Source organism: Branchiostoma belcheri, unplaced genomic scaffold (assembly GCF_001625305.1).
Source record: "Branchiostoma belcheri isolate BF01 breed outbred unplaced genomic scaffold, Haploidv18h27 scaffold135, whole genome shotgun sequence".
Classification (NCBI taxonomy): domain Eukaryota; kingdom Metazoa; phylum Chordata; class Leptocardii; order Amphioxiformes; family Branchiostomatidae; genus Branchiostoma; species Branchiostoma belcheri.
In genome coordinates, this window is record NW_017802769.1 from 706,686 (window position 1) to 722,914 (window position 16,229).

Below are 16,229 nucleotides of genomic sequence, written 5' to 3' on the forward strand. Positions count from 1 at the left end.
ACAGAAAAAAACCGTCGCCAAGAGTCCTTTTTTAAGACTCAACTTGTTTCATTTTCCTACTCTCCACAAGTTGACTCTTCCTGATGCTTCCTGGGCTGACCCTTAGCTTATTACCTTGTACTGTACAATGTAATTGTGCTGGGTAGGCCACCATCCCAAATGACCGCTGCTTCAATCACTTGACTCTCAATAATAGTATTCTCATGCCCTTAAGTGACTATAGATATCAGGTATCCCATCTATTTGGTTAATGGAAGCTGCCCCAAAGGTCTTTCTTACAAAATTTCTACGAAAATCTGTTTTGGTAAATGGGCCCCAGAATGTATGGCAGCGTGTCTGCCATCTACCATCCTCCCATTTGTTTCATAGAAGTTTCTCTTTGTCCAATCAACGGAATGCTGCCAGGGCTTCCTTGTGATTCATGTCATCTCGTCTGAACATGTACATGTGCTGTACTGTGGTTATTGCATTGGGCTGGACCTCCAATCCTGCAAGCTTTAGAAGAATGGGCTGTCAGAGTTGTGTTTCATGCAAGGTGGGTAACAGGACACAGAAGCACTATCTACTCTGTGTACCTACACTAAGGTTGTCACGACTCACGGTATCTCAAGTGCCATTACGACCATACAACTTTACACAGCACATATTTTGACGTCATGGTGATAGATTGCCACAACAATTTATACGAAGGAGGCTTTCGGAACCCAATCAACAACCAAGGATTATAAATTATGGATTACAGATGACCAATGGCTCAAGGGAATCGGGAGAAAAATAACTTCAACATTTAGTTCCTTTTCCAATAACTTAAGTCGATGCAAAACGGCTGCAGGTAAGGGGTAGGCAGACAACCTGGCACCGAGTCTGGAATTATTGAATTTGGATCTCGTAACTGTGCAGTGTTGATATAAAATTGCCTGCATGATCGCCATTTAATTAACTGGAAAAATACCCTACAACATCAGTATTCTTTAACCTCCCAGCTAGGGGTACCTCCAAGTACCAAATTTATACCGGTTTTAGAAGATTTAGTCATCATAGAAAGGGTTAAGTCCCCCAGGTCTGAAATTACAACACGAGTTGTCATTCCATCCTGGTGCAAGCCCCTACATACTTGTCTGCCTATACGTCATTGCCACCTTTCTGAAACTAGCAATTCATCTAGATGAACACACCAAGCCTATTCTGTCCATTTTCCAATATCATTGTCCTTGATGTTCCTTTTGAATACAGAATATGACAGCCTGACGAGAAGTGGTTAGGCATACCAGCTTACTCCTGGCGTTAATTTCCATGTTGGCCAGCTGCCTAATGGCATGCCACGCCAGTAACTGACAACATATGCTGATTAATAAAAAATATACAAACACTGCACTAAGTGACATATTATCCCCTCAATAATAGATGATTCAACACATGATCAGAGCTATGTCGAATAAGCTCAGGTTAAAAAAAGTAATCTTTTGTCCCAAACATATTGCTCTGTCTGAGGAAAAATAAGCCCACTACTACTCCAAACAACACAAAACTTTACCACTCAAACTTTATCACACTAATATTCTGAATCATCTTTCTGAAGCACAATATTTCATACCATGCTTTAAAGAAAACATCAGATCTTCAACAAAAGGATCAACATCTGCTGAGAGTTCACCTTATAGCTTTGAATTTAAAAAGGACTGGTCAGGTATAATCAGAAGATGATTTACTATGTTGTACATACAGCAGTACCTGTCAAACTTCTCTATGTTTTATAACTCTTCATCCAGGACAAAATAAGTGCCAAAAGCGTACCTCAGTTGGGAAGAAGATTAGAGAAAGGTCAATTCCATTGGGGATGAATTACTAGTAAGTTCCCAAGATATCACCTAATGATTAGACTAGTAACTGAGAAACATACACTTCGCATTGAGTATTGTTTGGAAACAGAGTATAGGTAACTTCACACAACAGAGTATAGGTAACGTTATAGATAAAGGCATCAGGAAGATGTAAAATTTGTATTTTCTTCCAACTGATGTGCGACATAGGCCATATTTTTGGCTGTTCGCCAGTTGTCGGGCAAAGGGAACTTCCAATCTGAGTGGCGTTAGGTGCCCATAAAGGAAGGAACAACAAATCATTCAGAAATGAATCTGGCCCAAATGAATAATTCATCAGAGAGTCAAAGGCAACGCCAAGTAATAATATCCCAATACCCTGTACTCAATGGCATGTAATATCTCTATTCCCACGTTGCTTTCACTGTGGGGCTATTGTACTGCCGATGGCGCATTTGTTCATAAGAAACTGGATACCTCGACTGCTGTTTGCATTTAATAACAGTACTGGAGAAGTGAATGCAGTTGGGTAAACTTACAGTATTGAGCATATAATAACTCTTTTCCCCTGTTGCCTTACGGCCAGGCCCTTGGGGTACAACAGGCACGTAGGTCGATAACTAAATATCTTCAACTCCTGGAGGCATAGGATTGTCTGCTTGCTTGTCTTTATAAAGCCCTGTTTCTTCTGATAATTTTCCATTTGGATACATTTATTACCAACGCTCCCAGGCATACAACAATCTAACATTAATTCATGCCACAAGTGGGACCCTCTTGTCTATTAAAAGTTCTTTTTTTCATTCGAAGTTGAATCCTAAACTTTATATCATTCAGTTATCACGTCAAAATTTTATTACACATTAAGTGCCCGTGTTAGATTGATGGTTGAGAATTCAATAATGCGAAAGTAATGGTTTTAGCCAATTCTCATGCATGGCTGAGATCTAATATTCTTGCATTTCTCGTGTTCTTGATATGGAGATTAAATATAGTATTAGATTATTTTCCTCCTGTTACAAGGTTGGAATGTAATAGCTTCTCAGATAAGTGTGTTAGGAAAATGTCTCCAAGGCATCATACAACTGCCTGGTGTAATATGCATGGAAATAACTCCCTTGCAAGAGTAACATTGTCACAAACATTATCAACCATATCCTGTAGTAAAAGCTAAGCCGTCATGGTGCCCAAATGCATGAACATTTTCATTTATGTCCCACGTACCTTTGTGACAGTGGAACTGTTATATTGCTTTACGAGCTGAGAGCAGCGGGAAGAAGGTTAGAACAGTGTGTGTTAATGTAAAATCAATAACATTCTCCTTTACTCTCCATAATTCAGACTGTAAGGTCTCACTGAATGCCTGGTCCCGACAATAAGCCACAAGAGAGCCTCTGGAACTGATGTGTTGAATTTTCAGAATTCTAGAACTATTCTAGCCTGGGTACCATCCGGATTTTTGCTGCGCAATGATTTTTTCGAGCGTTGCGGAGCAAAAATCCGGATGGTACCCTTGCTAGAACTATTCTGGCCAGCCTTGTATGTGTAATGTCACAGCACCTAACCTGATGCGATGTAAAGAACATGCAGCGTATCTTATCTTAGCATGGAGGGACAACTGATAAATGGTGGCATTGACCATAAGACAAAGAAATCAATACAAGGCCGGTCACACTGGAACTCGTATCAAGATTTCGACGGCTCCAACAAGTCTGATATGCTATTGGAAGGGTTTATCAGCTTTGGCAAAAAAACCTCCTTGAATCCTTGCTTAGTTCAAATCACATTGTGGCGCTCCAGCTAGACAAATTTGATTATTTTGTTAAATGGGTCCCCCTCTTCTGTTTTCTGGGAAACCAAAGGAATTAAGCTGGATCAATATCCAGTATCTGTGCCCAGAGGTTGGAAAAGTCATTGTAAAGCCTTTCCCTAACTCCCTTCAAGTTTGAAATTTCCCTATTCCTATATTAGGGCATGCCCCAATATGTGTATGTCAACTTTTGTTCAACTTGCTCCAGCCAGAGGGTACTGCACATGGGGGCAACAATATCTTGATTTGGATATTAACTGAAAGAAGCACCCTGTCTTCAACATTTACTCACTTTTAATTAAGAACCAGTTGAATCAATTAATTGATGTCTGAGAAAAGAGTTTACAATAGGATAAATTCCATAGATTTTTAGGAACCCTGGACTTTCAATATCAAATGCACTACCACCATCAAGATGTTGCACACTTAAGATAACAATAACTTCACAATATATGATTATGAGGGCATTTAAACATGTATCTATGATAAGGCCACACCAACCTAATTTCTTGGTTAATGGATTTTTCTAGAAAAATAATGGAGCGGGCAGGCAAAAAAAAATAAAAATAAAAACAGGCCTAGGCATCCTAGTATTATGGTCCAAAATGGTACGATAGGAGCCATGAAGTCAACACACCAGGCTGGTTCAAAATTTAAACAATGAATTTTGAACTTTTAATGATACCATTGCATTGAAAGATGGAACAACTGTAACAACTAGGATGAAAAGGACTGTTTTCAACTGTTCAGGGCAAAATATGAGCATTTTGCAGTTGATTCTTAATTTTTATTTTATTTGCAAATCTGAAAAAAATGAAGCGGGCGAATCCGTTAACCAAGAAATTAAATTGGTGTGGCCTAAGCCTTACTAATGTATCTGGTCTGTTGAAAATGCTAGACAGGAATTTTACCTGTACAATGAATAAGTCTGCTAGTCATCTTGCACGTCATTAAGTGATAAACAGACAGATGTTTTAATACATCAATCTCAAAGTTAATGGCCTATGTATGAGTTCTCCGAAAGAACCCACATAATAAAAGAAATAAATTCCAGTAGTTATTATGTGTAACGCCTAATGACAAAGACTTGCTACATTTTCAACATTGGTGAATTATAGTGAAACTGAAAGAACATGTCATTTTCTACAATAAATATGTTTTGATACATTTCCTTTATCAATCTTGTTTAGCATCCTCGTGACATGTAATGCATATGTTAGAGAAAATTATTACTTATCAAGCCACAGTTTGTCTGTGACGTTACAATGAAAGTCAGCATTACTTTTATGTTGGGCAACAGTTTGTAATCATAAATTTTTCACCCTATGGTAATATCTTTTGAGACAATCGATTGCTTTCTTGCATTCATGACGGGATGATCTGTTACAGTCGGCTTACAAAGAAATATGAACAATCTGATGATTAATATCTGCAGCGTGCAGTGTTAATAGTTTGTAACATTGCTACTGGGTATGCATACTGGCTCCCTGGGCCTTCCAGTAACAGTTACAACACTGGCATGACAATGAGGTGCCCAAATACTGTGGAGGTCAACTACACCAAATTGGAAATGCATGTTACCATTCCCTGGGGCACAACAAGGCAATTACTAAGTCATAAGCCCGGGATCTGAACACAGTATTGACGTATACTCTGTACTCCCAGGTCAACAGCACATTTTTTGTCAAGTACGTAGAGGTACAGTTGGAGGTGTAGGGGGTATCCACAACCTATTTCATCTCTAATTGGTTATTTTCATGGGGTTTTATTTCACACCACCCTTTCACAGGCTGACAAACCCTCACATCTGTATACAGACCTCAACACTTGCTCCACTGCCTTCAAAGACTGAGACAATTTTCTAAAGAAAGTTCTAGCTTTTTTTCTGGGGACAGCCCTATTTTAGAAAAGCTCATGTTTTTAGTAACAATATCACACTACCAAATTTTAATGTGCCATATGGATGGGGAGTATTATGATAATGAGCACAGCTGTATCGATTAGATCAAGCTTTAATTATCTTGGACATTAAATGACCTATTAACAAAGTAGGCCAGTTAAATATGTTCATCTGAGGAATTGTCTAACCTAATTTCTTTAATGCATAATTTATCGGATCTTGAGATATACAATGTAATAAGATGAAAGTTTCAGTATATATTTTTTAAATTCAAGATTTGGTGACAAATCAAGAAATTCACTCAAAACCTATTTAAATGCAATAAGATGTATATTTCAATTTTCACTTGCAAATAAAGTGAGTCTATCATGTGCATAAACCACTTTCCATGCCTTATTGCAAGCTAAAACATTTTGGTGTTGATAAAAGAACCTACCTCAATGAATCAAAGCATTATATCAGTGGGTTTGCCCCATCTAACGACAGCAACTTCAGTTTCACTTACTCCAAGTCCTAACACCTTAAGGCCACGTCTTGAATGCTATCACCTCTGCGCCATGCAAGTCAAGGATGGCACAAATGGACCAGAACAGGAATTCATCTTACATCCTACCTCACAGTTGGACAAGTTTCTTTCTGCGGCTCCTCCTGGGTTCAGCTGGAGAGAAAAAACTGACCTTTAGATTTTCTTTCTACAGGCTGCTTGATGTCAGCCGAGTACTTTGCTTACGTTGGTGACTAATGCTCGGGAGATTTTCTTCCAGCCAGGGGGGCTAAGATGGATTCACTGGCCTGTGCTGATGACAATCTCAACACTCTGTTCCAGGCTTTTCTTTTGTCCTGCAGGGTCCATTAATGTGTTGCTGATAAGGTGGCAACAGCGTGATGCACGTCACGCGTCTAGAAAGAAAGGTCTCGATTGGCAACCTTGGAGAGCCGTCGCCCACAAGGACCACAAACAGCGTGCTCCCAGATCTGACAGATTCTTGCAGAGCAAGACCTTCAGTTGGGGACACATTTGCTCAGAACTACAAGTGCCCTCGACAACCATTAAAGGTTCCATCACGAAGTAATTAGAAAGACAAGCATCTTTTTTTCCTTTACTCTTGCAGGTTAATGGACTCCCTGGCTGGTCTAAACCACAAGAGATACACAACTTAAATAGTGGGGTAAAGACCAAATGTCTCACAACACGAGGGAACTCAAAGCAGATGCAAATTGTTGGATTTCCTGTGGCATTTTACATGGTAAGCGTGGGCTCTGCATGCATGCATGTGCGGGTAGGGAGAACAACATCAATCCAGTCACAGGAAACAGTAAGGGATGTGGAAACTGGCCAAAAGATAAGGGTTGCGGCTTGGTAAGCTTGTAATGTCGGTACTCTCATTCTAGTACAGCACTCAACTGTAATTTATTGGCTAAATCAATCTCATCAAGAGAATGAGAGGATGTTTTTTCTGAATACCTCTGGGGCACACTTCCTCTGAGGAGGTACTTAACGACGGAATAGTAAGTTAAAAGATCTTATATAAGCCGGCACTGGAGGGTGAAAGCTGCGTCGTGACTTCCCAAAGAGACAGCAACAGAAAAACGCCATTTTAATAGATCAGATATAGAAAGCTACGGCACCACCATTTGCAAGTTACATAGAACAGTAGCGTGCAATAAATCTTGTCTCCATGAATCAAAAGACTTCTTTGAAAACTGCCTGCAAATGCAGGACATTTATATGTATCAAGTTCATCCAGAGAATCCTGTTCTATGGATATCGTCCTGCTGGTGCCTTGTGGCTTGTAGATCATACAATAACGCCACACATAGGGGATCTATGAGGTACCGATAGTTTGACAAACGACCCTGCTAGTATAACGTATTGATTTCCATTTTAGCCAGGAAGAAAATCAGGATGACCCAGTCTTCACAAGTAAGAATTCCACAATACAATATCCAGGATTGGAAACCGACCCCCTGTTTGGGGGTTGGCACTGGGCATTGATTTCAAGGCGCATCCAATATTTTACTTGTCTCGTCCTGGAATGAACTGAATCCTGATTACATGGTATGATGGTGATTATCGTAGTTTAGAAGAATTATTGGCTAGGAGGGCATGTACACAAAGCCTAGCAATTATTCTGCCATTCTAGATGGCATGGGCTGAGCATCATTTGGTATCTAAGTACTGTACTTACCTGTATGTGCACAAATTACTCTTGTGAACAGCTGTTAAAATGCATAGAAGCATACTATATATTTATAGCAAAATTATCTCTCTAATTCATATCTTAAGTGCCTATTCTTGGCTGGGTTATGTTACGGCTTAGTCTATACATTATCATGCACAGCACACACACCTTCAGGATACAAGTACTTTAGTACACGGACGTGGTCATAACTAAAAGTGTTATGTCCCTGATGTGTGCCATCAAGGTCAATGTTAACTCCTTGGTACGCTCCATGTTTTATTCAAACTCTAATGAAGGCCTCACATCATAGATGGATGCATGTAGGGAAGAAAACTTAGGCCTCAACTACGCAAACTACCTATCATGTTTTTTTGCATCTACTCAACCAATACTGTAATTTCACTTCATGTTCACGGTAGCAAAATTTCACGGTCTGAAAAAAATGGACTATATATTCACATTGGCGACGGGTGCAGGAAAATGATAAGTTCACGGTACAGAAGTGACAGTGAAAACAGTGAACATAAAAGTACCGTGAAAAAATCAGGAATTACAGTACCAAGTTTGCTGACAAGAACACACAGTAGCTGTTCTTTTTCATGCCATATCATTTATTTCACATAGATTTTGTCCTACTTTTTACTAATATCAATGGCATAAAAGAATATTGTATCAAAAGACAATAGCATTCTTACAGATGAAAGCTACTTTTGAAGAGATGCATTACATTGTCAAAACAATTTGGGTCATCCATTGGACTTGTTTATACTCCAACTGGAAATTTTCATACCCAATATACAGTTGAGTACAGCATAGTCCAAACTGGATAATAAGATTTAAAAGCATAGATAGGATTTTTGCATTCATGTGACTATAATCTAAGTATTGTTTGCTTGGTGGTTCCAGGTAACTTTCAATATATACAATAATGTAAGTACAGTAACTGTTACATAACTTCGCATGCAAAGGCATTACACACAAATTGATAGCTCAAATTCTTCCAGGTTCAAGCAGCCTGCATAGCAGCTGTGCCATCATGCACAGACACCCTATACTCGACTGGGAACTATGATTTCCATAGGATTTAAAAGCTGCTGGGAGTGGGTCTTTCCTTGGTGCTGAAATCATGGTTATGAGTATGTCGGTTGCCAAGATGCTTGAAAAGTACTGTCTTGATGAGCAGAAACACATACGAGTGATTGTACTACAAGCTCACATGAAATGGAATAACATACATGAAAATGGCCATGATATTAAGTACCAAGAATGGGATACTGGTGTAGTGTGTGCGCTTGATTGGAAGGTTTTTGAGAGTTGATGGAATGAGAGGTGCTGTAGAATGTTTCCAAATCCAAAAGCAATTTCATTTGATCTGTACCTTATTACATGTAGATCCAAGAAGTGCTGCTGTCCTATGAATACCCAAAAATTACTGCGTCTGAAACTATGAAGTAGCAGAGAAGATGTCTGCAGAGGTTTTCTAACAGTGCCTACGTGCACACTGACACAAGTTCCAACTACAAGTAGCTCCATTCAAAACTTGACAAACATGCAACATTTAGTCAAATAACATTTTTTTCAGATACTCAATGACAAGAAAGGTCAATGTGCTATAGCTCTCAGTCATGGCTTTGATGTTCTGCAGGGTTAGTTGTTTGTTTCAACTTGAATAAAACATTATAACAATGTACTAGATATGATTGTCTCAACATTCATCTTTCTTGACATTGGCATAGTCATTTAAATGAGCCATCCTTTTTAAAGGTTGATATCATACAATACAGAACAATGGCAAGTTAAGCTTTTGAACACATCATTCTGTGTGATATTTCTAAAATCATTCATCTTTCTTTCATCTTTCTTTACATGTAGGCATAATGTTAAGTCGCCGTTTTGTCATTGAATGTTAGTACTTTTCTACTCAATGCCATACAAAGAATACATTCTGTGGGAGTTGTATGAAGATTGTATGTCTAGAAAAGAGCTAGAAAATAGACCTGGAAAAGTTTTTCTCCTGCCATAAAAATGCTATATCACAGTCTATGAGAATTGATGACAGAACTGTTTTGAAGTATAACTTCTCAATTGACTGACTGAAACTATGAAGAAAAATTGGCAGTTACGCGATATTTTATCAGGACCCCCAAGTTGGTAACTCCAGCACAACGTCAAGCATCAGTCACAGTTCTTTTCCAGTCCTCAGTAAATATGGGAATAAGATGAATGATTCCAACACTAAGCCAACCACCCCTGGTCCAATAACTCCATGGGTACAAGCCATTTGTACTTTTATGTAAGTTTGAGAGTACAAAATGCTAACCATCAAAAGCAACATGAGATTCCCAGTCCCTGGGATCTTAAGGTTTAAGTGTTTTCACTCTTATCAGTTCATTCAGACTCACCTACACCCAAGCCTCATGACATGTGGACTTCATAACACCCCATTGAGTTCGATTTTGCTTATCTTAAATAGTCATCTCCCCATCTAGTGTCCCCTTTTGGAAGCAATGAATAACAACATGAGAGCTGATTCCATTTGGCACCCCTGATGCCAAGTTACGCATTGATTACGCAGCAAATTTTCCACCCAAATGTCAAAGTGACAGTTGGGCCATTAACAATTTGCATATACGTCACAGGCTTAATTGTCATACTTTTCTAGCGGGACACACGCTCCTAACAATCTGTCGAGAACACTTGATTCTGCATGGAACCTTAATTATTTTCAGCGCAGTACCCTTGGGGTTTCTTATCGATTTCCCATTTAAGTCATGGCACAATACAGATACTTTTACAGTTGACTTTATGATAGAGCTTTTGAAGATCGATCCATCTTTCTTATCTCTCAGTGCCCCGGCAAACTTGAGAAGGGATAACTGATGAAACAAATACCGTGATTAACGACTTTAATCCCAGTTACGGTTGCTTGTTTTCACCCGACTGCTTACACTTGGGCCTTGGTAGAAAATCTGATTTCAAATCTATATCCAAGTAAGGGAAAGCCATGGGAGTATTCCCCATTAGTTATTCTTCATTATAGAATTCAATAACTGTATTCCCTTATAAACATTCACATCCATTGCTGATGATGATCATACTAGAGCTGACACTTAGGCAAGGAGAGCAAAGACAATCTGACATTACAATTTTCATCAAATACCAAATTACAAGGATACCCGATACCTTATATATTCTTCACCACATAACACAACTAGAGGGCAACTTTGAGGCAATAAGTTGCATTTAATTTAATAGGACTAAAACAGCAACTCTTCTCCCAAAGTTAGAAGCATCAATTCTCAAGACAAGCTCAACTCACTCATTAGATATGTCAGAGTGAATGTCAGACCCAATGAGAGAAGCAGGGTAAACATTATCAACTTCACAAGAAAAATCAATTAACAACATTGCTTCATAATCGTATTCAACAACTGCACATGTTTCATTTTGCACGTCAAAGTTCACTTTAGTATTATGAATGGCGCAGCACACCTAAAACCACTGGATCATCCCTGCAATATGCACAAGGGCTCTACATCCATCAGCACCAATATGATTCCATATTCCTCAGCCAACTCGCAAGTTGAACTCATCTATTTGTCATCCTCCACCCACACTTGAGCAGTCTCTGTAGACTTTGTGCTGGGGAATTTGTGCACTATCAGAGGCCGTGGACATGATAGAATCTGTCAGAACAAATGGATTGTAGTGTTAGGGAACTGTGTGGAGAAATGTCAAATTTTAAGTGCTGCCATTACCACCCATGGAACTTTGCCCTTTGTGTTTTGCAGCTCTTCCACATGCTTCTTTTTACCGCTGCTATAATTTTTTTTCCTTTCAGATATAAATCTATAAATTTCTCATAGATCTAGTAATATTCCATCACATGTATAAGGATGATTGATTTCTTGCATTTGCATGAAATTTCCTACTGAGTGTGCTCTGCTTTTGAAGTTAATAACAGTCTGTGCAAGGTTATGAATCTACAACTTAATGTTAATGTCAAAGATATATATCTATATCCATAGACATATCTCCACAATTTACATAGGGCGTAATGCTAATTCTACTTTAAATCTGATTTTCAGTGGAATGAAAAAACCATTACACATCCACTTACAAAAATGTAGTCTAATAATTCCACCAATTACACAACATTGCACCTTCCTTCTATTCCCAAGATGTATTGCTAAGCCAGTTTGCTACTTACTTGAACTTGTTTGGGTTATATTCAAAGTTATTTTCTATGATTAGATTGTCATTCTAATGTTTACCAAGTTTCTCAGTAGTACCTACAGAAAGGATAAATAAGTTATTGCAGGTGTTTTCCCATTAACTTGAATGTTTGTTCAGGTGTACTGTTCAATGTAGTTTTTTTTCTCATTTCATGGCAATGGGAATAATTTTCATCGCCATCAAATTCCACGTCTGATTCACATTCCTCTCGGTATGCAAACAAAGATTCCATTTGGATACAATGGGATAAAGTGTTTAGAAGTCAGACGGCATTCCAGATGGAATGATCAGGTTGGGAACGTCCGCTGGGAATACTCGATTCAGCTGCCGGGAATCTGGGAACAGCTTCAATTTTGAGAGGTTTAAAGTCAGAAATTACCTGCGGCTCTTCTCGCGGGCTGTGTGTATGCTGTATGAATGCCGATCTCATGAATTGAATGACGCTTCAACTGCCTTGAGGTGATATTATAAGCAAGTATGGTGTGGAATTTTTATGTGCAACACTTGGCCTGCCCACCTCCGTCATTTTCCGTCTTGTCATGATGCAGCTCACACGGAATATGAAACCATTCCTGAAGACTAGGACGCCTCATCTATAACCCATTACCTTGGAAATAGCAGCCATAGATCTCAGTCCTACCCCTACCATATAAGCTCGGTCTATTGCTTCAGTTACTTTGAAGTGCACAAGGTATTGAAAAGGATTTAACTTGCATCACTACATCTTAATGCTGTATTCCTCTCTCACGGAACCATACAAGTATGGATTAGCTGTTATCCTTTATCAACTGGGACAAAAGGCACCACACAAAAGGATGTTCTGAGCTGGAGGCAAGGCATTGGGTACTACAATTTGTACAAAGCATTGTATAACTGAACCTTGCAGACTGAAAAGAAAATGGTTCCTCAGATGTCAGTCACGAGAAAACACTAAAAATGGGAAAACGCTGTCTAAAGATACAGCACAAGACAGACTATCCCACATTTGGCAACTCTTCTGCCTTCACTAATATTGGTGAGATTTCATCTAAAGGAATATTGCTGCCTGTATTAATGTGGGTATAAATGTAGGAATAGAGAATTTAATCTGAGGTTTCCATTCTTCTTTCACAGGGTTTATTGCTATAGACAGCACAACGATCATGTGTGTGATAACGGGAATTCAAAATGTAGTTTGATGAATAATTCAATGGATAGACATTTTTCCTCAGTGATACCCTTTGATTCCAAGTAAAGTTACTGATAAATTGATCTACAGATACTGACTTGATATTGTATATCACATTCAGTTCTATAATATGTACTGAAGAAAAGTTATTTGAAGGTTTGAAAAATGAGATGATTTTGTTCAATTACATGTAGTTGATATAGACTGTATGCATTTGTTTGACTTTGTGTAATGATGGTATTTCTGACACCTGTTAACAAATCATCTACAATACGTTTGTTGTTGCACAAGCAACAATCAAGCTCTACATGTCACAAAAGGTACACAAAATGTCATATAGTCCATGACAAAACAATGGTTCAGAAGGACATTAAGTAGTGTTTGATTCAGCCTTACAACAATATTAATGTATGTAAAATTGTTCATTCTGTAAACATTTGGAACAAATCAAGTAATCTTCCTTTGAATGCCCAAATGTGTATGATGGTGACATCAATGCTGTTGATGCCTTTTAATGACAATGCAGATTTAAGATTGACTTTATCAATGCACCTTAAGAAAAGATGAATGCAGACTTCATCAATGCACCTTAGTGAGAAAAGATTGATGCACAAAATTAGTCGGGTTCAGCAAACTACCTCTACATCTCGATCAGAAGCACCCATTGAATCACATTAAGTGCCTTACCATTAGGGTGGGCAGTGGCTATAAAAGTAATGGTCAACAAGCAACGATGCCCTTGGTAATAGCTATTCTCAAGGTTAAATAAGAAATAGAACTTAATGAGATACTAAATGGACAAAAATACTGAATAACACTGCTGATAATCAAAGTTAAGATCCAAAATTTATCTTTATGAGTAAATAATATTTACATTTTATTTTTGATGAGTTTTTTTGCCTTTGAGTGTGTGTACATTACACTACATGTATGACTTCTTATAAGGTAATATTATAAAGTTTTAACACATAAAAAACTCACTTGTCTATTTTATTCCCTTGACTAATTCCGAAATCATATCTAGCAGGTATATCTGAGCTCTCTAACATTTTATGGCAAACTAGAAATCTATCACGGCTCAGACGCTTCAAGCCCTTCCTGTATCTACGCCAATGCCACAAAGCTAAAAGTCGCGCAGACGTCCGTGGTAAGTGAGCGTTCCCCGGGGAATTAATCCCGAAGAAAGGGCGCATCTAAAAGGCAGCTAAATATCATAGGTTCACACTAGTCCCCCGTGGCACTCTCTCAACTGCAACCACTTACAGCAAATGCACTTTGTTTTCTTAACAGCTCTGTCTTATCCAAACACCCAGCTATAAATCCTGTATCGGGGAGCTTATACAAACCCAGGGCTGTGTAGAATATGAATTGTACAACTGATGCTCACAGTCAACAAGAGATTTTGTACTTCTAGGAAATGATAAGCAAAGACTTTTACTAAATGAGCGTTTGACGAGGGATTATTATAAATGCTATACTTCATTGGGTTTGGAGTTCTTAATGAAAGTGTCTGAAATTAAATACATCATATCTAAAATGCAGGCTTTGCGTTCCATTTAAATTCTAACAAGTTTAAAAAGAAAAAGAAAAATAGCAGCCACTGTCAACCATGTAGCTGGTGTGTTATATTACGCTGAAGTGTGGTTATACCAACTATACTGATACAGATGTAAAATGCTTCACAACAGAAAGTCTGAAATGATTTGTGGCTAAAGATAGAACCAGTTTATAGACCCTGTATTGTCCTGGGCTCCTCTTAAAATATTTACTTAGTAAATAGCAAGGTGGGCTGAAAATAGACTTCATGGGATTACTGACAGTAAATGAAGAGTGACATTTACAATGGTAACTATGCATAACAGAATCAAAAATCAACAACTGTGCATTCAATATGTTTTCTATTGACAGTGGGTGGTCAAATGTTGAAACATGCAACTTCAGGTCTTGAAGGGCATTTCTTCAAAAGGCATTTCTGCAGAAAATTGGATAATCACAAGTCACAATGACCATATTGACATAGCTGGTGATCAGCAAATACACAGGGTAAATAGGAAAGGCTGACCCCTGACCACAGGTTTTGTCTGCATTGTTTAACTTTGGGCAACACTCATACAACTTTCAAATTGGTTGAAAGTGTCAAACTGACTGTGCTGGTATTACTTTGCTGACTGCCTTTGTCAGTTTTTATAGTCAGTATGTTGGAATTATCCAGGTATGAGTTTTTGTAGTCTATAGTTGCATCATTCAATCTTACTGCATGCAACGGTCTTTACTAAATGGTGCATGAAAATTTACTGTATGTAAAATCATCAGGATGAAAGCGTTTGTCTGATACGTTACATATCATCATAGACGTTAATGTTACATTTGGTTATTAAACATTCATCACTCCTCAGCAACCAACAGTGTTTGTGTGGATCACTAGGTGTGACTCACTGTTCAATAATAAACCATACAGCATAACCACTGGAGTGTAGATTATCACCAAACATTACCAGGTAACTAAGGAAGAGGATCACGCCCACCATTTAGTGACATTTCAGATGTGTAGAGCATCTTTCTTTTAGTGTATAGAGCTCAGACATCAAAGCTAGCCATATTTAAATATTGTAACAGTACTGTCCTTGGTACAATATAATGTAATATGTGTTTCATACCTTTCCAGAAATGTAGGGTGTTCATTGCACTATAACATCACATCAGCAGAATGTACTGTGCCTGACAGTGATGTATTGTGCATAGCACTTTGGTAGAACGTCTCATTTAAGGTTGTATTCACATATGACATCCTGCCTATAGTTTTCAAATGTGTCTGAAAAAATACTGTCTGCAACAGGCAAAATTCTGATGCAACGCTGACCAACATTCAACAAAAACCAGGTCCAGGTTTTGCTCACTAAAACATGATTGTCCCACAATAATCTTAGAACAGTAACACAGGTGGAGAATTTCTAAAAAAGGGTCTCCATATTGTGATCAAATTTAGATCAAAGAAATGGCATATACAAGCGTTGTTGTGGCATTAGTGCAAGCTACTGTTTGGTGAGTCTTTGATAGCATTGCATTTCTTTTAACCTTGATTGTATTGTGTTTCTGTAAAACCCTGTCGGAT